Source organism: Ursus americanus, chromosome 7 (assembly GCF_024610735.1).
Source record: "Ursus americanus isolate L20-20 chromosome 7, mUrsAme1.1.p, whole genome shotgun sequence".
Lineage (NCBI taxonomy): Eukaryota > Metazoa > Chordata > Mammalia > Carnivora > Ursidae > Ursus > Ursus americanus.
This window is the reverse complement of record NC_142133.1, coordinates 48,123,442-48,145,623: the sequence shown is the minus strand read 5'-3', so window position 1 is coordinate 48,145,623 and position 22,182 is coordinate 48,123,442. Positions and strand designations below refer to the sequence as shown.

Sequence of the window (22,182 nt, the reverse complement as noted above, 5' to 3'; positions counted from 1 at the left end):
TGTTACATAACTTAATCTCATGCCAGGCACACCCTGGCACTGGACCCTGCTGGGCAGGGGGCCAGATTTGGAGCAAGGTTCTCCCTGCCAGGGATCAAGTTTGGTTAAGAGGTGAGATTTTCCCTGCCAGAGGCTCAAACTCCAGAACGGTTTTCCAGCTGCCTGTTGGACTCGGGGTAGCTTCTGCCTCTGGTGGTGGAGGTGGGAGGTCATCTGAACTGGGAATGATAAGGAGCAGGACCCGGGAAAGTGTCAATGAAACAGAGATGAGGGCGGTGAGGGGAGCTGGGTCTGGCCAGGAGGATGAGCGAATTTCCCGTGTTGTCCCTCTTTTACTCCCCTAACCCCGTCTGCCTCCAGCAATATTGTGTGGACTAGACTTGGCTTCGAGAGCTCTCCCTGCGTACATTTGATAATATGTGATGAGTTCTTAGACGACAGCATGGCGAGTTGGTGGTTGAGGAAACGCAGGGTTCATTGTGCAGCTTCCTGTGTGGCCAGGCAGTCTTACTTGGTTCCTCCAAGCACTGTCCCTGCCAGGGCGGCCCACGGCCGTGATTGAGGACCAGCCCTCACAAACCAGCCCCCTGGCTGTTGAGTCTGTGCTAGAATCCTCATTAAACGATTCAGTGCTTGTGCGCTCCAGTGAGATGAAAAGGAAAAACTCCCAGAGCGAGCTCTGCACGCACCTTGGAGGACGTGTCGGGGGAGACATCAGTCGATAGTGTGGAGGGCGAGCGTCAGCATCAAACATGTTAGCATGAGTGTTAGCATAAAAGAGATACAGCAGGAATGCCAGCATCCGATGCGGCAGACGCTCCGCCCCGAACCTGATCACTGCGAGGTCTAAGCAGATCCAAAGGGACTCCCCACCAACCCTCTCTTATCAGTTCCTCAGCACAGCACGTCTGGGCTTTGTAGATCCTTGGCCCCACCCCCAGAGATTCTGTTTTGTAGCTCGGGGTGGGGGGTGGGGGCAAAATCACCACTTAGGACAAGCCCCCAGATGATGCCTGTGATGGGGTTCAGGATGGCCCCTTGGCATAACTGAACATCTGAAGCGGAAGGAGTTTGAGAACACAACAGGTGGATGGCTGAGTGGTCATTTTGCTGAGAACTGCCAAGAGGATTATCAGAAAACAGGCTTTGTGTTTGATCCAGATCTGAAGACTTGTGGTTGGACAGGCGTATCCGTTTCCTTATTTGTAAAATGTGGAAAAAACTCCTCCCTTGGGGATTGTTGTGAGGATTACAGTCACAGCTAGCAAGGGTAGCACTAGAGCCAAGATCTGGCTTCCCAGACTCTCAGAACAGTGCTAGTAACGTGCTAGTAACGTGCTAGTAACGCCCGTGACACTGCTTCCAGGGAGTGAGCGCTTCCTGGGTCCAGGCGTTGTGCTAACTGCTCCACAGACAACGGTCCATTGAAACCACACAACACCCCAGGAGGGAGATGGTATTATTACCCCTGAGGAAAGCCGAACTAAGAGATGAAGTAACTTGCCCAAGGTTGCAGAGCTGGGAGTGGTACCCACGTCCTCTCACAGTAAGGCTGCTACTACCTCATAAATTGCAGGACTCCTCCCATCAGTGCCTCTCAGGGAACCATCAGATTGGCTGCAGCCCAAATAGGGCTGGAAGCAAGGAGACTTGGGGCGGAGTACCGGCCCTGCTATCACAGCACTGTGTGGGCGTAGGCAGCCACTGACCCTGTCTAGACCAGTTTCCTTATCTGTGAAGTGGTGTCTAAGGCCCTTCTAGTGCTAACATACCAGGACTCTACTGCTTTTCCATTTTCCAAGTGGGGTTCCAGAAGTTTCTCACACTGCCAGGGTTGCAGCCATAAACCACGTCCCAGGAGACTACTTAGACTCCTTCAATTCTCTCAGGCTTAGTAAGAAAGGGACTCTATGGAATATCAACAGGGACAGCAGGGCCTCAAAAGTAGGAAGGACCAGGTGAGCTGCTGGCTCAAACTAGGCGAGTACACTGGTCCCGCCCTGTCTTCTCCCTGGCTTTTATTTCTTTATACATGAGATAATTTAAGGCTGGGGCCAGATGTGTCTCACATGCAGCTACCCTGTATGAACACAAATGTCTTCAAGGCAGAACAGGGATTTAAATTTTAACGAGAACAGGGGCGCCTGGGTGGCACAGCGGTTAAGCGCCTGCCTTCGGCTCAGGGCGTGATCCCGGCGTTATGGGATCGAGTCCCACATCAGGCTCCTCTGCTATGAGCCTGCTTCTTCCTCTCCCACTCCCCCTGCTTGTGTTCCCTCTCTCGCTGGCTGTCTCTGTCTCTGTCAAATAAATAAATAAAATCTTAAAAAAAAAAAAAATAAATAAATAAATAAATAAATAAATTTTAACGAGAACAGTCACTACCTAGATTCTACCATTAATACTTAATTCTACTTGCTTTATCACATACTCTCCACTGAGTCATTCATTTATCCGTCTTATTTTTTATATATTTCAAAGTAGATTACAGACATCTGTATACTTCCTCCTAAATATTCAAGCATGCGTATCATTAACTAAAGTTCAATATTTGGTGCATTTTCTTTGATGTAAAATTTACATCCAATGAAAGGCGCAAGTTTCGAGCATACAAGAGCTGATTTTTGACAAATGTGTTAAATTGTGTAATATAACCCCCCATCAAAATATAGAACATTCCCCTCTCCTCAGAGAGTTCTCTCGTGCTCCTTCTCATCATAGATTTTTTTTTCCCCACCAAAGGGTAGTTTTGCCCAGAAAAGGCTTTTAAATCAGCTTTATTGAGGTAAAATGTGTACACAATAAAACAGCAATTTAACGTATACAATTGGTTGAATTCTGACACATGTATACAGTTGTATAACCACTACCACAATCATGATATAACATATTTTCATCACTCCAAAAGTTCCTTCATGCTTCTTTAGAGCCAATCACCATTCCTTTACCTTTGGCCCCTGGAAAGCCCAGATCTGCTTTCTATCACTGTAGTTTTGTCTTCTCTAGAATGTCACATATTATCATACGGTATGTAGCCTTTTGCATTTGGTTTCTTTCACTTAGCATCATGCTTTCAGATGTGTGTGTTTCAACAGTTCAGTGTTTTCTTATCACTGGGTAGCATTCCATTGTATCGATGTACCACAACTGGCTTATCTGCTCACCTACTGATGGACATTTGGGTTGTTTCTGGTTTCTAGAACCAAAATCCCAAGTGTAACATAGGGGTGGCATGGAGTAAGATTTGGAGATTCAAAGGAAGCACTAATCTCAGTATTAATCTTTACCTCGTTTGGGCGGGGGGGGGGGGAGATATCTAGACCAGAAATCAGCAAATTTATTCAGTAAAGGGCCAATTGCAGATATTTTGGGCTTTACCATTATAGGTCTAGGTGATTTGTAGGCAAAAAAAAATGTGGCTATGTTCCAATAAAACTTCACTTGTGGATGCTGAAATTTGAATTATGGAAGTTTCATGTGTCACAAAATATTCTTCCTTTGAGTTTTTTCAGCTACTTAAAAGCATAAAAATTATTCTTACCTGCAGGATGTACAAAGGTAGACGATGGATTGGATTTGGCACACAGGCCATAGTTTGCTAACTTTTGATCTAGACGAATTTAAAATGCTTTAGAAAATTATGTTTAAGTATGTCTTAAAAAGTTAATGGTAACTACCAAAAGAATAGAAATAGAATATATAATTTCCAACCCACAATAAGAAAAGCAATGGAAGAAAGAAAAATTGATCAGCTGAAGAAAAGATAGAAAAAAAAGGGAAGAAAATATGATAAAGAACATACAAACAATATAAGAATAAATCTAGTTGTATAAGTAATCAGAGTACCCACGAATAGGCTAAATTAGCCAATTGCAAGACCTAGATTGCCAGTTTAGGTTAAAAAAAAAGAAAAAAAGAAAGTTATATCCTATTTCCAAAAGGTATATCTAAAAGGAAATTATGCAGAAAGCTTGAAAATAAAGGTAGAAAGAAACAAAACAAATGAACATAGGGGGGAAAAAGAGAGAGAGAGAAGCAAACCATAAAACAGACTCTTATCTCTAGAGAACAAAATGAACGTTGGGAGGGTGAGGTGGGTGGGAGGAGGGGTGAAATGGGTGATGGGCACCGGCTGTTACATGTAAGTGATGAGTCACTAAATTCTACTCTTGAAACCAGTATTACACCATATGTTAACTAACTGGAATTTAAATAAAAACTTGAAGAAAAAAAATAAAGGCAGAAGGAAATAGATATCACCCAGACAGGTATCATATGTCACTTAACAACTATGAAACCAGAAACAATAATTTAAACATCACACCCATTAGAATAGTTACCATAAATAAAACGCAAAAAGTAGAAAACAAGTGTTGGCAAGGATGTGAAGAAACTGGACCCCTCGCGCATTGTTAGTGGGAACGTAAAACGGTGCAGCCACTATGGAGAAAAATTAAAAATAGGATTACCACATGATGCAGCCATTCCACGTCTAGGTATATGCCCCCAAAGAACTGGGAACAGGGACTCAAAGCGATGTTTGTACACCCATGTTCATAGCAGCGTTATTCACGGCAGCTAACGGGAAGGTGGCTGAAGTGTCCCTCAGCAGACGATTAGATCAACAACAAAAGGTAGTCTGTACACACCGCGGAATATGACAGCCTGGAAAGGGAAGGAAATTCTGTCACAGGCAACAACATAGATGAAACTTGAGGACATGATGTAAGCGAAACAAACCAGTCCCAAAGGCATGAATACCGTGTGATTCCACTCACAGGGGGGTCCTAGAGTAGACACGGTAGGATGGTGGCAGCTGGGACTGGGAGGAGAGAGGAGTGGGGAGCTCTTACTTACTGTGTACAGAGTTTCAGTTCTGCAAGATGAAAAGAATTCTGTGGGTGGATGGTGGTGACGGTTGCACAACAAATGTGATGGTGTACTTAATGCCACGGCCCTGTACACTTAAAAATGGTGAAAGTGGCAAATTTTATGTTATGTGTCTTTTACTACAATTTAAAAAAATAAATATTGCATGGTGCACTGGGTGTTATACGCAGATAATGAATCATGGAACACTACATCAAAAACTAAGGATGTACTGTATGGTGACTAACATAACATAATAAAAAATTATTATTAAAAAAAAATAAAATAGGGGCGCCTGGGTGGCTCAGTCGGTTAAGCATCTGCCTTTGGCTCAGGTCAGGTCATGATCCCAGAGTCCTGAGATCGAGCCCCACGTCAGGCTCCTTGCTCAACAGGGAATCTGCTTCTCCCTCTCCCTCTGCCCCTCCCCCTGCTCGTGAGGTCTCTCTCTCTCTCTCAAATACACAAATAAAATTAAAAAATAAAATAAAATAAAATAAAAATCATCCCAGCAAACATGGGTTAGTTCCTATTGATAAAAGCTACAGTCCACTAAAAAGACAGATAGTTATAGGCTTCAATGCAGGATACCACAGAGTTCTGAAATGTATCTAACACATATAAATAAAACATGGTACCCAACAAAGAGAGTACTCATTTTTTCCAGACCCCCATGGCCCTTTTACAAACTAGCCATGTATTTGACCACAAAGAGAATCCCAATAAATTCCAGAAAGCACACAAATCTCATTATTTGGTTACTACACAATAAAATTAGAAATTAAAAAGCAAAACAAAACACAAAAAGTAGCAAAATAAAAATCTTTTCACTGGAAATTTTAAAGCCTCTTTTAAAGTAACTCTTATGTTGAAAAGGAAAGTATAAACTAGAAATAAGCCAAAATGAGACTTTGTTTTCAGGGACTTATGGGACTTGATCCAAGTGGACTCAGGGGAAATTTATTAGAAACAAGAAGAATTCAGAATAAATGAAGGAAGACTTAAGATCAAAAAGCTGGAATGAAAGGTCAGCAAAAATAAACCCATAGAAATTAGGTGGATGGAAAATAAAAATTAGCAGAATTTAATGAGGTGGAATAGTCACATGGAAAATAAACTTGATTAATAAACTAAATCTTGATCTTTGAAAAGACCATATTGCTATAAACAAATCTAACTAAATCTCATAAGATATATGAATAAAAATTTAAAGAATAATTAACATTTGAAATGAAAAAGGAAACAACTATTGAGATTTTAAAGCATTCTAAAAATTACTAAAAAGAAATTAATGTTAATGAAAATTTTTTAAATCTAGGTAGAAATGCTGAGTTTTCTAGGAAGATGCAAATTATCAAAATTTGAGAGGAGACAGAAACCCTGAAAAGGCCAATAAACACAGAAGAAATTAGAACTGTTGTCAAAGTTCTTTCCCTTTAACAAAAAACCAAAACCAGGCTCAGATGGTTTCATTGGTGAATTACACCTGATTTTCAAGGACCTGACTGTCTCTATGGTACATGAATCCTTCCAGAGTGTAGGAAACGCAAGTCTACAAGTCTAGATGCCAAGCTGGAAAGATGGCGTATGTGTCTAATGGGGGTTCTGGGAAGCCAGCTAGAGTTAGGAGAGCAGTTTTTTGGGCAAAAACACTTGTGCAAGAAAAAGGGTGGCATCTGGGTTAGGCAGGGGAAGCTGTCAGACCAGGATGCAGATCTGACCAAGTCTTTGCCCACCCAATGAGAAGCTCTGGAGCAGAGACTGTCCATTAGAAGAGTCACACACTGAGCAGAAATAGCTAGGCGTGTACTTCCTCAGTCTTGCTTACTCGGTACTTGGAAACAACCAAGAAAAGTGTGACCTTGGCTCACCACAGCACATTTAAAAAAAAAAAAAAAAGGAAAGAAACCAACAAAGAAGGAAGGGAAACTATGGACTAATTGCACTAAAAAGTTAAAGGCCCAACATTCTAAATAAACTATCAGCAAATTGAATCCAATGGTGTTTTCAAAGGGTTATACGTAGAGACTACAAAGATGATTTTAAGCAGAGACTCTCTTAATTTGCTACGTTAATAGATTAAAAGGCAGAAAAGATTATTCCCACCACAATAAATGCCTTGATAAATATATTTGATAAAGTGTGTGCCTATTTCTAAATAAGAACATAAAATTCTTGGCAAGCTACAGGTAGAAGGAAACTTTCTTATCTTGATAAAGTCCAGCTACCAAAACCCGTTAGCAAACATCCTATTCAATGGTGAAAAAGCAGACATCAGGAATGAGACAAAGTTGCCCATCATCACGATTACTACTACTAACAAGTCTACTGGTGATCCTAACCAATTCAATTAGGAAGAAAAAAAAGAATTTAAAAATTGCCATTTATTGTTTTAAAATTAATTGTGATGACGGTTGAACACCTGTGAATATGCTAAAAAAAAAACCACCCAATTTTACCCTTTAAATGGGTAAGTTGTATAGTATGTGAATTGTATCTCCAAACACTGTTAAAATACCATCATTACCTTGTTCATTACAAGACTTACTACTTAAAAGATATTGTCTCCTTAGAAAATCAAAGAGAATACACTGAAAAACTCATAAAAGTGAGAGGGTTTAGAAAAGTGGCCAAATACAAAATCAACCTACAAAAATCATGTTCTAATAAACAAACAATAGTCAATGTCACAACATCAAAAAAAGGAGGGGGGATCCCATTTACTCCACGCCGAAAGATTAACCAGCCAAGGCTAGACCTAATAAGAAACGTGGAAGGCTTAAATTTTAAAGACAGAACTTGACTGATGAACAAAAGTTGAGGTATAAATTATGGCAGCCAAGCTATTCCTGCCCCTCACCTTCCCTCTGGGAATGGCCGGAGTGCAAATTCCCTTTAAAAGAGCCTGTGGACATCACAGGGACCGTGAAGAATGTGACTAATGAAGTATTTTAAATGCCTAGCACACAGTCTGGCAAAGAGTGAGCACTCAGCAAATGCTAATTATTTTTCTGGATTCCACGTACAGTCAGAACTCAGGGGCACAGAAATGGAAAATTGAACTTGATGCTGCAATGTCTGTGGATTGATTGGGATGGTAGAAATGCTCTGAAAGGAGTATGACCCTTCCTAGAACTCAATGTGCCACTTAGAGATGAAGGGATCTGACTGGACTTAAGAGCTCACGGGGAAATAAGTCATCATGATTCAGAGAAGGAATGAGTGTGTGTGTGTTTGAAGGCGGATTCCTGAAACCTGATGTTCTTGGGCATTTATCTCTCTATTCAGGGTAGCACAGACCCAACAACATGGCACCACTCGGAACTGTACAGGAAATAGGTGGATCATAGAAGGGTGTTCATTCATTTATCTTTTATTCATTCATTCAAAAAATAATTATTGGGGTCCAAACTGTTCTTAGCACCTGCAAGGAGCTAGGGGGCAAAGGACGGTGTATAAGGTAAAGACTCTTTTTCCAGTCTAGTGGAGTGAGAACAGGATACAAGGAGACCAATAAAGTTGGATGAAGGACCAGGCAAGAGATTTAGAAGCAAAGCCGGGGTAGGTAACTATAGGGACAGGCATGTGGGAACATGACCCAAAAAGAGGCTCAGGATTGGGAACAGATTTCAACAGCTGTCCTCACTTCTCAGACGGGTAAATAGTTAAAGATTGACAACACCAGCTGTGGCTGGGGTGTGCAGAACCAGCTCTCCCATCTTGCTGGGATGGTGTAACTTTGGGCCAACTTTTCTGGAGGGCAACCTCACGAAACATACCAACATTTAAAACATACATACATGTGACTCAGCAATTTCAAACCAGGCATTTATCCCATGGGAATAACTGGACAAATGAAAGCAGATGTTGGTACCCGTACAGAATATTCATTGCACCATTGCTTAAAGAGGAAAAAATTGTAATCCTTGGATCAGTCACAGGCTCATCCTTGAACCCATCGTGATGGTCCCAGGGATCGGGTCCCCTGAATAGCCAAATCTCAGTCACACATCTCTCCTCTGTTGCCAGGGGATAGAGGAGAACCATGCTGGACAGCTGAGGATTAGACTAAGGGAGGAAGTTCCCCAAAGCTGGGGGGTGGGGTGGGGGGGGAAGAACACTGTTAATCAGAAAACCGGGGATGAGAAAACCTGTTGCATAAACAAAATCTATAGCTACTTCCATCCACTAGAGTGGGAATAGCTGGTGCAGAGGGAGGCACGTTTCAGGCAGAGGGAATAGGCCCTTCTTCACAGAGCCTCAGAGAGCCTTTGTAGTCTGTGATGAAATTCCTTGTCCTGAGAGGATGAGGAGGGACGCTGGGGAAGGTCAGCCCTTAAAAGGGAGGCCCAGACTAGTGAATCCAGCCATATGAGTAGCTGAATAACTTGACAGGTGTGACTGAGGCTGTGGGGTGGCTGTGAGAGAAACGTAAACAAGACAACGGAACGCTTTGAGAGGGTTAGGAGAGTTTCTAACCCCGGATGGGTTTCGACATGTCCACACACGTCAGAGAGTAGCTGGACCTGCGGGCTCCACCTGCTGCCTGGTGACGTGGGACGAACAACTTAACCACTTGAAAACTCAATTTCCTCATCTCTGACTTTGAGAGAGGAAACCGAACTTATGGGCTGGCTGGGAGAATTTCATGAGATCGTGGAGGTGAAAACCCCCAGCACCGCGCCAGGGAGCGGGAGTTGAATTTAAGCAAGGAGAAGGGCATCCCAGAAGTGGCCCCCAAATTTAGTCAGAAGGGGAAAAAATGCAACCAGAAGAGCTTCATTACGGTGGCTTCAGGAAGTCTGAAAGCCCGAGCTTTGTTCTAGGGCAAAAGCAGCCATGGAATTTAACCTGGGGGCAGTAATGAGAGTTCTAATTGTAGTTGACCTGAAACTATGTTGAGAAACCTGAACTTGCGCCCTCGCAAGTTCTTAACCGTACAAATGGAACAGCTGTTTGCTTTCAGGTTTTTAGTCTTCATGCACACTTTCGCCGGCACCCTTCAGAACAGGAGCTAATTAAACTCCCCAAGGCAAGGGTAGCCCCCGCCCCGCTTCCCTTGCCCCCTGCCCCGTACTCCACTTTGCCCTGTGCCAACAGCACCACAGGCTCTGGTACCCGTCCTCGAGACGGAGGATGCACAACGCTTGTAATGGCTGCCTCGAAGCTCCTCGCCTCTAGCGCAAGCCCAGGGAGCCCCATGCCAGCAGGGCAGCAAACCCGTGCTGCTCTGTCCAGGAAGGAAGGAGAGAGGGACCGCGCGGGGAAGGCGCGTGCGTCCAGAGAGCATGAGACAGCCCCGCCCCTCCTGACGCCCGCGTGGTGCAGTCTGTGTGGAAAGAGCATGGAACCCGCAGCACAGAGGCTCCTCTGTGTGGCATGGGGCAAGCCCTCGGCCTCTCCAGGCCCCTCTTCTCACCCTCGAAAGGGAGGCGGTAATACCTCGGAGGGCAGTGGGGAGTGAGAGAAACCGCGCACTGACCCAGTCTCCCGAGCAGCCAGGCCTGTGCGGGCACGTGCTGTTACTACCCTCCTGCGTCCCAGGGCGCTCGGCAGAGTGTCAGGGCCGCGCTCCGTGACCCGGGCAGCAAGCGGATGGTCCGCCTGGCTCCGCACACCAGGCACAAAAGTGAAGCCAAGAGGCAGCAATCATTTCTTAGAGCTCCTCTTGGCATTTTCCGTCTGGGCTCCAGAGTGCTGCTGCTGCTGCCACCAGGATTCCCCTGCCCGTGTCCAGACGGAGAACCCGTATGTCGGCCAGGAAACCTCCCGGGTGTCTGCGGCCCAGGCCGGAAGCACTTCAGAAGCGTGTGCCCGCGGGAGTGGAGAAGGGAGGAGAACAAGGAAACAAGGAAGCAGAAGGAGCTTGCCTTCCGTTCCTTGGCTCCTCATCCCACGCCCCGGGGCTCACCCCTCACAGCGGAGCCCAGCCAGCGCCACGAGCCCCCCGCTGCCCAGCAAGGGCTCCCCCTAGAATGAAGCAGAGACACGACTGAAAAAGATGCAGGTATCCTGTGGCCCACATTTCCATCTGAATGGCATTGGTGAGACAATTCCTCTGTGCTTGGCGTTTTGGAAAGAAAAGACGTGAGAGGAAGGACCCACAGCCACAAGCCACTCCTGATAAACAGCTTGTATTTGCACAGCCAGCCTTGGAGAGGGACTTCCCTAGGTCTACCCAGTAACATAGGTGCCACCAGGCTCGCCTTCGCTGATGCCCAGTGTCCAGAGGGACGACCTGAGGGACAAGGAGGTGGGCTTCATTGGGGTGTGGACAGACGCTGGCCAAAGTGGAAGGGGCGCCCTGGAGGTGGGTTCAGGTTATCTGGCCGGAGAGAAGACACCTGATCGGGGCAGGGCAGATCCAGCGGCAGGAAGGCTGTGGCAGGAACACAGGCTAGCCAGCAAAGGGTGGCAAAGGCTCCTTCAGGGACGAGAAGGTCAGGCCCAGTGGACAGGGAGGCTCCAAGGCCGGGCGCCGGGCTGGGGGTGTGCTTAGCAGGAGGGACTGGTGCTGGCTGCTTACTTCCGGCCCCTGAGGATGAAGCTTCCTTCTTTCCCTCCTTCTTTTCCTTCCTTTCTTTGATTTGGCCACTTTTTACTAGGTTATTTCCCAAACAGCAGGCTTTCTTGGAGATGTTACTACTGTAACGTGTATGGTGAGTCTGCAAACTACCCCGACCGTTCTCGCTCTTCAGTAGAGCTCGGGTGTCAGAGCATTCCTGCCGAGGGAAAGGAGCAGGTGCGCGCCCAGGCTCCTGCTGGTCTCGTGATAGTTCATCTGCCCGAGGGGCCCGTGAAACTTGCAGAGGGCATGCACTGGCGCAATGTAGGAAACTCCCTGCTTTTATCAGCAACACGGCAGCCGTGCCTCAGCTGGACTGTTTGCGTGAGAAGTTCCGTGTTTCATTCAGCTCCCTTGAGCTGGGCTCCAAAGCTCAGGGCCAGACGATCTGATCCTTCTCTCATTTACAGCAGCCTCAGGCCTCACAAAGCTTCGAGGGTCTTGCTGGAGTATTACATCCCTCACAGGGTAAACTGAGGCAGAGGGAAGAAGCCTGAGAGCTCATGCCCAGCCGCCCAGGATGGAACCTTCCTGCTCCTCAGCACAGTCTGGCACACTCAGCCTATGAGTTCCTGAAGAACTCGTGCCCAGGCATGTTGGGATCTGCATGCAATTTTTCTCGACAGTAGATGCCTAGCCGGCCACCCATTCTTATCCTACTGACACCCTCCCACCCATGCTGGCCAGAACTATTTAAAACACCAGTCTGAGCCATCCCTGTAGTGGAAAAGCATCTCTGATCTCGGCCGTTACGCCCCCAGCCCCAAACATCCTTTCTTCCAATAAACTGCTCAGAAAGGCTCTGCCTCCCCTACCACCACGGACCCCCAGCTCCTGATGATGATGTCTCTCCTGCAAAATCATTACTCATTCTCCTAGATCCGGAGCAGACATGGTTACTCTGTGCACCTTTTCCTCCCCCGCGCAGATGGCTGTTCTCTGAAGCCCGCTGCCCCAGCTGCTATAACAGTTCTCACCACCCACAATGGGGTTACAGTATCCCAGCTGTTGACTCCGCTAGCCCCCTGCCACCCACTAAGGCAGCCTGAAAGCAGGGGCTGAGCTGAGCCTCAAAGCAGGTGCTCATTACGTATCCATTGCTGAAGGTAAGACAGAGGTTAGAGACAGCTCTAACTGGTGAAGAATGATAATAGTGCATTGATTCCCAGCTACACGGCAGACAGTGTTCAAAGCTCAGTTAATATCACAGCAACCCTATGAGACAAATATTACGACAGACTTCACTTTACAGTTAAGGAAACGAAAGCACAGAATGGTTAAGTAATTAACACAAAATCTACTAAGTAATAGAACCAGGATTTGAAGCCCATCTCTGCTCTTAGCCACAATATATATGCTTTTCCAAACTAAGTAGGAATGAGATCAAGAACTAAATTTTAGAAGCTTTGAGGCTTCAACATCAAATAGATCAGGGTATAAACTTTGGCTCTGACCTTGACCTTACTGAACCAAGCTGATTATCAATTTCCCCAGGTGTAAAATGGGCATCATAATGGTATGTTGCCTTATCAACAGTTTGGTTGATTTTTAAAATTATATGGATCTGCTATAACCTACAACAGTAATGCTGGCGTGCTGTGGCCTTGTGAGGTTTTCAGAACTGCTGCTGCCAGCCCTAGTCTTAACCCTTGAGAAATAATGTTCACAGAGGATTACCTGGAGAATATGCAGGATATCTCCTCCTTTAGATTTGACTGAGCCAGACTAACAAGGGTTATGCTCCTGGACTCCTCCTTTTGACCACTGACTTTCCCTCAAAGTAACCCACTTGCTTTCATTATCACTGCCCTTGGGTGCTGGGCCCTTGGCCGTGTATTTGAGATGATTGGGCTTATTGTGGGTGTGTGTAGTGGATGACCTGAGCCTGACTCAGTTCCCCTGATGTGAGGATCATAGGGACCCTTGTCTAACACAGGGATTGTCTTCATCATAAGCACAGTGCTAAAACGAGGGGACATATTTTGGTCTTAATTGTTGGTAGCAGAATTCTTCTTAGGTAGCGAACAGTCCTCGTTTGGGAAAATATTTTGATAAGCTGGAGGCATGGGGGTAAGAAGCCCAAGAACTGGGTGCTTTTATAGGCCAAGCGACTCAGGGCAAGGCACAGATTGAGATACAGAGGGGAATTTGACCCCTGAGAAGGAGGAGAGGAGCCAGGGGAAGAGTAGGAAGAGGTGTCTGTGAGGTGGCCAGCGAGGCGAAGGCCAGGGACGGAGGGGCTTGCTGCTTGCTGGGGCAGCCATAACAGAGCACCGCAGACCGGGGGGGGGGGGGGCTCACATACCATAAATGGATTTTCCTTCGGTTCTGGAGGCTAGAAGTCCAAAATCAAGGTGTGGGCAGGATTGGTTTCTTCTAAAGCCTCTCTTGTTGGCTTGCAGGTGGCTGCCTTCTTGCTGTGTCTTTCCACGGTCTTCCTTCGATGCCTGTGTCCTAATCCCCTCTTCGCATAAAGACATCAGTCGTGCTGGATTAGGCCACCCTAATCACCTTACTCGAACTTCACCTTTAAAGACCCTATTTGTAAATACAGTCACATTCGGAGGTACTGGGGCACTAGGACTTCAACACAGAAGTTTTGGGGGAAGCACAGTTCAGCCCATCAGAGGAGCCACAGGACATTTGAAGACCACCCTCCGTCCAAACCTGGTTTCCTGTATAAATCTTCACTAAGTACTTTGCGTGAGTGCAATCTTTTGTAGACGTCAAAGAAAAGGTAAGCCTCACATCTGGAAGCCATATGGTGTGGAACAGGTCCCCCTTGTGGGATCAAGAACCCTGAGAAAGTAAGCCTCCAGGGAAACGGAAGAAACTCGGGTCATGCTTGGGACCTCCCCTGGGTCTGGAGAGCTCGGCTGGCGTCTGGTTTGCATCACTGATCATGTTTCCCTCTTGGGTTTGATTGTAAGGAAACTCGAGGCGGATTGGAGGTCCCTTATTATATTCGTGCAGAGTTACTTTCCATGCTCTATCCCACTATTTGGCCCTCATTTTCTCTTGCCCCTCTATTGTGGACCTTCCTTGTCTTTGTCGTCCGTTCCTTTGAAGCACTTCACCCCACTCCATAGAGTCCCTACAGAACTGCCAATCATAGTACCCAGCCCCATCTTTTACCCCCATTGCAGTGATCCTGGCGCCTGGCTCAAGCTGGCCAAAATGCCCCACCCACATGATTCCAGGCCTGGTTATATAACTCAGGATCGGCCAGAAGATTGCCTCGGATTGATATGGGGAGGGAGAGCCTCTTAGTTGTTTGATAAGTTGAAAGGGTATGAATCTGAGGCTTCCAGAGGCTATCTTTCCCATCATATGGACACAACCTCATTTAGCATGAGGCCACGCAGAGGCAAGCAGAGCTGAAAAGGGAGAAGAGACAGAGGCTTGAGAGTATATTTGAGCCTCAAAATGCAGCTATACCTATAGCTGGATCCACCCCTAGACTGACCTATAATTGGAGTTAAATTCTCTTTTCCTACCAGGCACTGGGATGCAGACTGGAGGTAGGTATCAGATGAGCTCTGTTTCCCACTTCAAGTCTAGAAGGGAGCCCTCAATTTGAACACAAGACCAAAGGCAGAAACTTGGGTCATACTTGGGACCTCCCCTGGTCATGATCATGGCCTTTGACCCATGGCATGATTATCTCTGAGTCAGAAACCTCAAGGGCAAGTCCAGTTCAAGGACCATGACCAGAAATAGACTTGTAGAGTTAGTTACTAGTTAACAGAGTTTGTAAACCCAAATAGAACAGCTTCTCACTAGGATTGTGGGGATATTATATATCCAGAAAAATCTCAAGCTTGATGAACAGTGGTGTGTGACTGCTCAAACCCTAGGGCAGTCCAAGGCCCAACAATTATTCTGAAAGGAAGTGGCCATTAAAGTAGCCCCTCAATGGAAAGTCTTCCCTTCACCTTACTCAGAAGTGGCCATGGAAATCTCGAAACAAGGGTTGTCTTTTCGATTTGTAGGAAGGGGGCAGTTGGGTCATCTGACTCAGAAGACTGCCTGGGGCTGTCCTTCTTCCTACCCTGCAGAACTTGGAGTGTACTAGAACTGCTTTGCATGCTTTTTCCTTGTCCTCATCGCTGAATGGGAAACTTATGGCAGTATTTCTGCTGTCCCTTTGTCATTGGGTCTTGGGTATGCTGGGGGAGGTAGTGATGGTGGTTAAACGCATCACCAGAAATCCTGAACTTTGGACTCAGTATGGCAACTAGACATGATTTTGGTTTTTAGTTTTTGTTTATAGAGTCATTGTATTTTGCTACTCAGGAGTCTTTATAGAATTGTATTTATGGGAAGAAGGGTGATTTTGTTTGTCAAGCTTCCTTCCCAGGAGGGACCTCTTTTGTGGCCCCATGTCATCTCAGAGGATCTAAGGGTCAAAATGCTCCCACCCCTATTTCCATCTTCACAGAGCTGAAACCTAGCCCAGGATGGCCAATCACAAGATTCCATCTCTCTATCCATAGTGATGGGTTCAGTTATGGACCTGCGATAAGCAAGGCCAATCATGATTGACATATGATCATTAGCTGAGAGAGGTCCTGTTAACACAGACAATGCTGAAGAAGTAAAAACAGTTTCAATTTGCATTGGACCCTCTTTTCTTAAAGGTTCTTCAGTTATTTTACCATCAGAGATTTTTTATTAGCTGTTTCACCTCGTGGAAGTTTGGAGTCTCAGACCATTAGTTTTCCTTTGACCCATGGCATGAGTTGTTTAGATTATATGTTTTAATTTCCAAATGTATATATTTTTTGTTGTTGCCCATTACTTCATTGTTTGAGAATGTGATCTCTATGAATCTGTATGTCATCTGTATGTCCAATTCTTTGAACCTTGTGTAGATTTGCTTTTCATACCAGTATGTGGCCAATTTTTGTAAAACATATCATGGATTCTTGAAAAGAATCTTTTCCTAAATTGAGTAGTGCAGAGTTCTGTGGAAGTCAAGCATTATTTGTGTTGATCAAATCATCAGTAGTCTTACTGATTTTTATTTTTACTTTTTATCTACTTGGTTTGTAAATTACAGAAAGATGCATTAAAATGTCCTATTGTGATGGTGGATAAGTCAATTCCTCCTTGTCATTCTGATTTTTGCTCTCTATTTGTTAAAAACACCAGTTTCTTGAGAGCAGTTTTAAGTTTGCAGTTAAATTTTATTCTTTCAGATTTTCTACATAGACAATCAAGTTATTTGTGAACAAAGACAGTTTTAGCTCTTCCTTCTCCCCAGTATACCTTTTATTTCCTTTTCTTGTCTTATTGTACCAATTAGGATTTCCAGTACAATGTTGAAAAAGAGTAGTGAAAAGGGACATACTTCCTTGTTCCTGATTCTATTGGGAAACCTTCTAGTTTCTCACCATTAAGTAGGACATTAGCTGGAGGTTCCTTGGAGGATTTTTTTTTTTTAATCAAGTTGTGGATTTTTGCCTCTATTCCTAGTTTACCAAGAGTTTTTATCATGAGAGGATGTTGGATTTGTCAAATACTTTTTTACATGATTGATATGCTCATATAATTTTTCTGTTTAGCTTGTTGATGTGATGGTTTACTTTAACTGATTTTCAAATGTTGAACCAGCCTTTCATACCTGAGATAAATCCCACTTGCTTGTTATATAATTCTTTTTCTACATTGTTTAATTCAATTTGTTAATATTTTGTTGAGGATTTTTACATCTGTGTTTATGAGAGATACTGGTCTGTGGCCTTCATTTCTTATAAGGTCTTTGTCTGGTTTTGGTATTGGGGTGATGCTGGCCTCATAGAATAAGTTAAGAAAGTATTCCCTCTGCTTCTAGAATCTCTAAGAGATTTATAGAATTGATATTTCTTCCTTAAATGTCTGGTAGAATTCACCAGTGAACCCATCTGGGCCTAGTACTTTCTGTTAATTATTCTATTAATTATTGATTTAATTTATTTACTGGGTATAGACCTATTCAGATTGTCTGTTTTTATACCACACTATCCTACAACACCTGTATGGGTGTTGACAGATTGTGTCTTTCAAGGAAAGATATTTTATCTAGGTTACCAAATTTGTGGGCATAAAGTTGTTCACAGTATTCCTTTATTATCCTTTTAATGTCTGAAGGATCTGTAATGATGTCAACTCTTTCATTTCTAATGTTAGTAACTTGCATCTTTTCTCTTTTTATCCTTTGTTAGCCTGGTTAAAGGCTTATCAATTTTATTGATCTTTTCAAAAAACCAGCTTTTGGTTTCATTGATTTTCTCTATTGATCTCTTGTTTTCAATTTTATTGATTCTTTTCTCTTTTCTTCTGCTTATTTGGATGTAATTTGCTCTTTTTCTTTTTTTCTGGTTTCCTAAGGTGGAAACTTGAGCATTGATTTTAGATCTTTCTTCTTTTCTAATACATGCATTCAGTGCTATAAATTTCCCTCAGCTCCTGCTGCATCCCACAAATTTTGATAAACTATGTCTTCATTTTCATTTAGTTCAAACTAATTTTACATTTCTCTTGAGATTTCTTTTTCGACCCATGTGTTATTTAGAAGTGTGCTTAGTCTCCATGTCTTTGAGGGATTTTCCAGTTATCTTTCTGTTAATTTCTACTTTAATTCCATTATGGTCTGAGAGCAGACTTTATATAATTTCTATTATTTTTAATTTCTTGTTTGTTTGTTTATTTATTTGTTTATTTATTTAAAAGAGTGAGCAAGCCAGTGAGAGAGAGCATGAGCAGAGGGTAGGAGCAGAGGCAGAAGGAGAAACAGACTCCCCACTGAACAGGGAGCCTGATGTGGGGCTCAATTCCAGGATCCCAGGATCATGACCTGAGTCAAAGGCAGACGCTTAACTGACTGAGCCACCCAGGAGCCTCTATTCTTTTAATTTCTTCAGTTGTGTTTTATGGCCCAGAATGGTCTCTCTTAGTGAATGTTCCATATGAACTTTAAAAGAGTGTGTGTTGGGTGAAGTAGTCCATAGATGTCAGTTATATCCAGTTGATTGATGGTGTCATTGAATGCAACTATGTCCTTATTGATTTTCTGCCCACTGGTCCATTTCTGACAGATGGGTGTTGAAGTCTCCAGCTATGATAGTGGATTCATCTACCTCTCCTTGCAGTTCTATCACTCTTTGCCTCACATATTTTGACACTCTATTGTTAGGTGTATGACCATTAAGGACTGTTATGTCTTCTTGGGGATTTGACTACTTTGTCATTAGGTAATGTCCATATATCACTGGTAACTCTCTGCTCTGAAATGCACACTGAAATTAATATAGCTACTCCTGCTTGCTTTTGGTTAGTGTTAGCATGGTATATTTTTCTTTATCCATTCACTTGTAATTTATGTGTCTTTATAGTTAAAGTGGGTTTCTTGTAGATAACATTTGTTGGGTCTTTTTTTTGATACACTCTGATGTTCTCTGTCTTTTATTTGGTGCATTTTGACCATTGACATCCAAAGTGACTATTGATATAGTCAGATCAATATTTACCATATTTGGGGCACCTGGGTGGCTCAGTCGTTAAGTGTCTGCCTTTGGCTTGGGGGGTGATCCCAGAGTCCTGGGATCGAGCCCCATGTCGGGCTCCCTGCTCCTCTGGGAGCCTGCTTCTTCCTCTCCCACTCCCCTGCTTGGGTTCCCTCTCTTGCTGGCTGTCTCTCTCTCTCTCTGTCAAATAAATAAATAAAATCTTTTAAAAAATATTTACCATATTTGCTACTGTTTTCTATTTGTTGCCCTTGTTCTTTGTTTCTGTTTTTGGCTTCCACTCTTTTCCTGCCTTTTGTGACTTTCATTACACATTTTGTATGATTCCATTTTCTCTTCTCTCTTAAAATATCAGTTATACTTTTTTTTGAACTTTTGTTTTTAGTGGCTGCAATATACATTTACAACTAATCCAAGCCCACTTTCAAATAACACTATACTTCACACAAAAGGTAAGTACCTTCTAGTAAAAAAATAATACTAATTCTTCCTCACATTCTTTGTATCATTGCTGCCATTCATTTCATATATATACATACATAATCAAATACATGGTTGCTATTATTATTTTAAACAGTTATTTGTTAGATCAATTAAGAATAAAAAATGAAAGTTTTTATTATACCTTCACTTATTCCTTTTTCAATATTCTTTTTGTAGATCCAAGTTTCTGACTTATATTATTTTTCTTCTCTCTAAAGAAACTCTTTTAACGTTTCTTGCAAGATAAATCTAATGGCAAAAAAAATCCCTCAAGAAGTCTATTTTTCCTTCATTTTTGAAGGATAATTTTTCAGGGTACAGAATTCTAGATTGGTGGTTTTCTTGTCTCTCAACACTTTAAATATTGTTGACTTTTGAACAGCATGGATTTGAACCACAAAAGGCAAGGAATGGATTACCCCCTTCCTTAGATCCTCAAGAAGGAGGATGACCTCACCAATACGTTAATTTCAGACTTCTAGCCTCCAGAACTGTAAGAAGATAAATTTTGCTGTTTTAAGCCATGGAGGTTGTGGGAATTTGTTGTAGCAGTCCCAGGGAACAAATATAAGAAAATTTTCATTTATTGGCCATTTGGATATTCTCTTTTATGAAGTGCCTATACAAGTATATTGCCTGTTGTTCTATTGTGTTGTCTGCCATTTTGTTTATTAATTTTTAGTGGTTCTTTTTACATATTCCAGATATAAGATGAACGGTTCTCTGGGAAGTTCTCTGGGAAGTAGAGACTGAGGTAGAGTTAGAGGTGTGAAAGGCTTAATGTGGAGTAACACCTAAGAAAGAAAAGAAAGAAAAGGAAAGGAAGCAGGATTGGGTAGGGAAGCCATTAGACCACAGTGCAGACCTGAAGGTATCTGACAGCCCAGCAGGGAGGTCTGGAGCAAAGGCTACCCATTAGAGGAGTCTCACGGGGAGGGGGAAATATCTAGGCTCTTGTACCACTACCTTGTTTATCATTGGCTGGGGAACACTCCACAAGAAACATGCTTGGACATTATTGCCTTTCTTAATCATTGGTCAAGGACCACTGGCATGGTCCTTGGCTTGAAAGTTGGTGTGGGCCTAAAGGAGCTAACAGCAGGATGTTGTGAGTTAACCACACTCTAGACAGCTCAGCAGTGGGTACTTTCTTGAAGGAGGCTCTGAAATGTGTATCTGCTCTGTGAGTCCTATATTGTAAATATCTTCTTCCAGTTCATGCTTGCCTTTCACAATTTTAATGGTGCCTTTTCATGAACAGAAGTTTTTGATCTTAATCTAGCCCAGTTTATCATTTTCCCCTTTATGATTATTTTTGTGTCATGGTAAGAAATATTTGCCTACCCAAAGTTCTATTCTAAAAGATTTTTAGGGCACCTGGTTGGCTCAGTCAGTTAAAAGTCTGACTATTAATGTCAGCTCAGGTCATGATCTTAGGGTTATGAGATCAAGCCCACATTGGGCCCTGCCTGGGTGTGGAACCTGCTTAAGATTCTCTCTCTTCCTGTCTCTTTGTCCCTCCCCCCAAAATAATAATTAAATGATTTTTAAAAATTGTTTCCATTTAGACCTACAGTCCACCTAGAATTGATTTGTGAATGATGTGAGGTAGGGGTCAAGATTTCTTTTGTCCCTTTGGCTATTCACTTGCCCTAGAAAAGAATATCTTTCCCTTTCCCCACTGTTTGCAGGTCTCACCTTAGTCATCAATTAGGTGAACATACATGTATCGTTTTACATGTCATTGACGGCTAATGACGTGTAGTATCTTTTCATGTGCTTATTGGGCATTGTATGTATTCTTTGAAGAAATGTATATTCAGATTTGCTCATTTAAAAAAATTCGGTCACTTGTATTATTATTGAATTGTAGGAGCTCTTTATATATCCTAGATACAATCTTTTATCAAATATATTAATTGCAAAAATTTCCTCTCATTCTATCGTTGTCTTTTTACTCTCTTGATTATGTTCTTTGAGGCACAAAAATTTGAAATTTTGATGAAATATAATTTGTATATTTTTTTGTTTTGTTTTGTCACTTGTGTTTTTAATGTCATGTCTAATTCAAGGTCACAAAGATTTACACCTATGTTTTCTTCTAAGAGCCTTATAGTTTTAGCTCTGATATTTAGGTCTTCGATACATTTTGACCTATCTTTTGTATATGGTGTGCATGGTTCAACTTGATTCTTTTCCATGTGGATATCCAGTTGTCCCAACACAATTATCTGAAAAGATTATTGTTTCCCCATTAAATTACTTTGGCACCCTTGTTGAAAATCAATTGACACTAAATGTGAGAATTTATTTCTGGACTCTTAATTCTATTCCATTAATCTATGTGCCTGTCCTTGTGCCAATACCACACTGTCTTGACTACTGTATCTTTGTAGTAAGTTTTAAAATTAAGAAGTGTGAAATCTTCAACATTGTTCTTCTTTTTCAAGATGATTTTGGCTATTCTGGGTACAGTTGATTTTGGTATATTACCTTTGTATCTCTTATCCTTCATTTAATTCTGATAGTTTGTTTAAAGATTCTTTTGGATTTTCTACATACATAAGTATGTTATCTACAAATAATAACACTTTTATTGTTTCCTTTCTGCTTGGTCAATTTTGATAGATTCTAACTTCTCTGTAACACTTCCTAGTTTCTCTTTTTACTTTTTTAAACATAGTAAACATATTGGTTTTATATTATGCATCTAATCATTCTGTATCTGTTGTCTTGGGGGGTCTAATTCTGCAATTT

General features: G+C 42.9%; 1 protein-coding gene and 1 pseudogene across 1 annotated transcript in view; both read left to right on the top strand.

Annotated features, from left to right (window-relative positions):
* The window catches only part of ST3GAL5 (ST3 beta-galactoside alpha-2,3-sialyltransferase 5), a 117,482-nt gene that overhangs the window by 13,631 nt on the left and 81,669 nt on the right, over positions 1–22,182 (top strand). The window contains exon 2 of the mRNA XM_087863640.1: positions 13,837–14,171. The gene's annotated coding sequence lies outside the window, so the exon portion shown is untranslated. The remainder of the gene's footprint in view (positions 1–13,836; positions 14,172–22,182) is intronic.
* On the top strand, positions 17,003–17,070 carry LOC148109682 (small nucleolar RNA SNORD36; annotated as a pseudogene).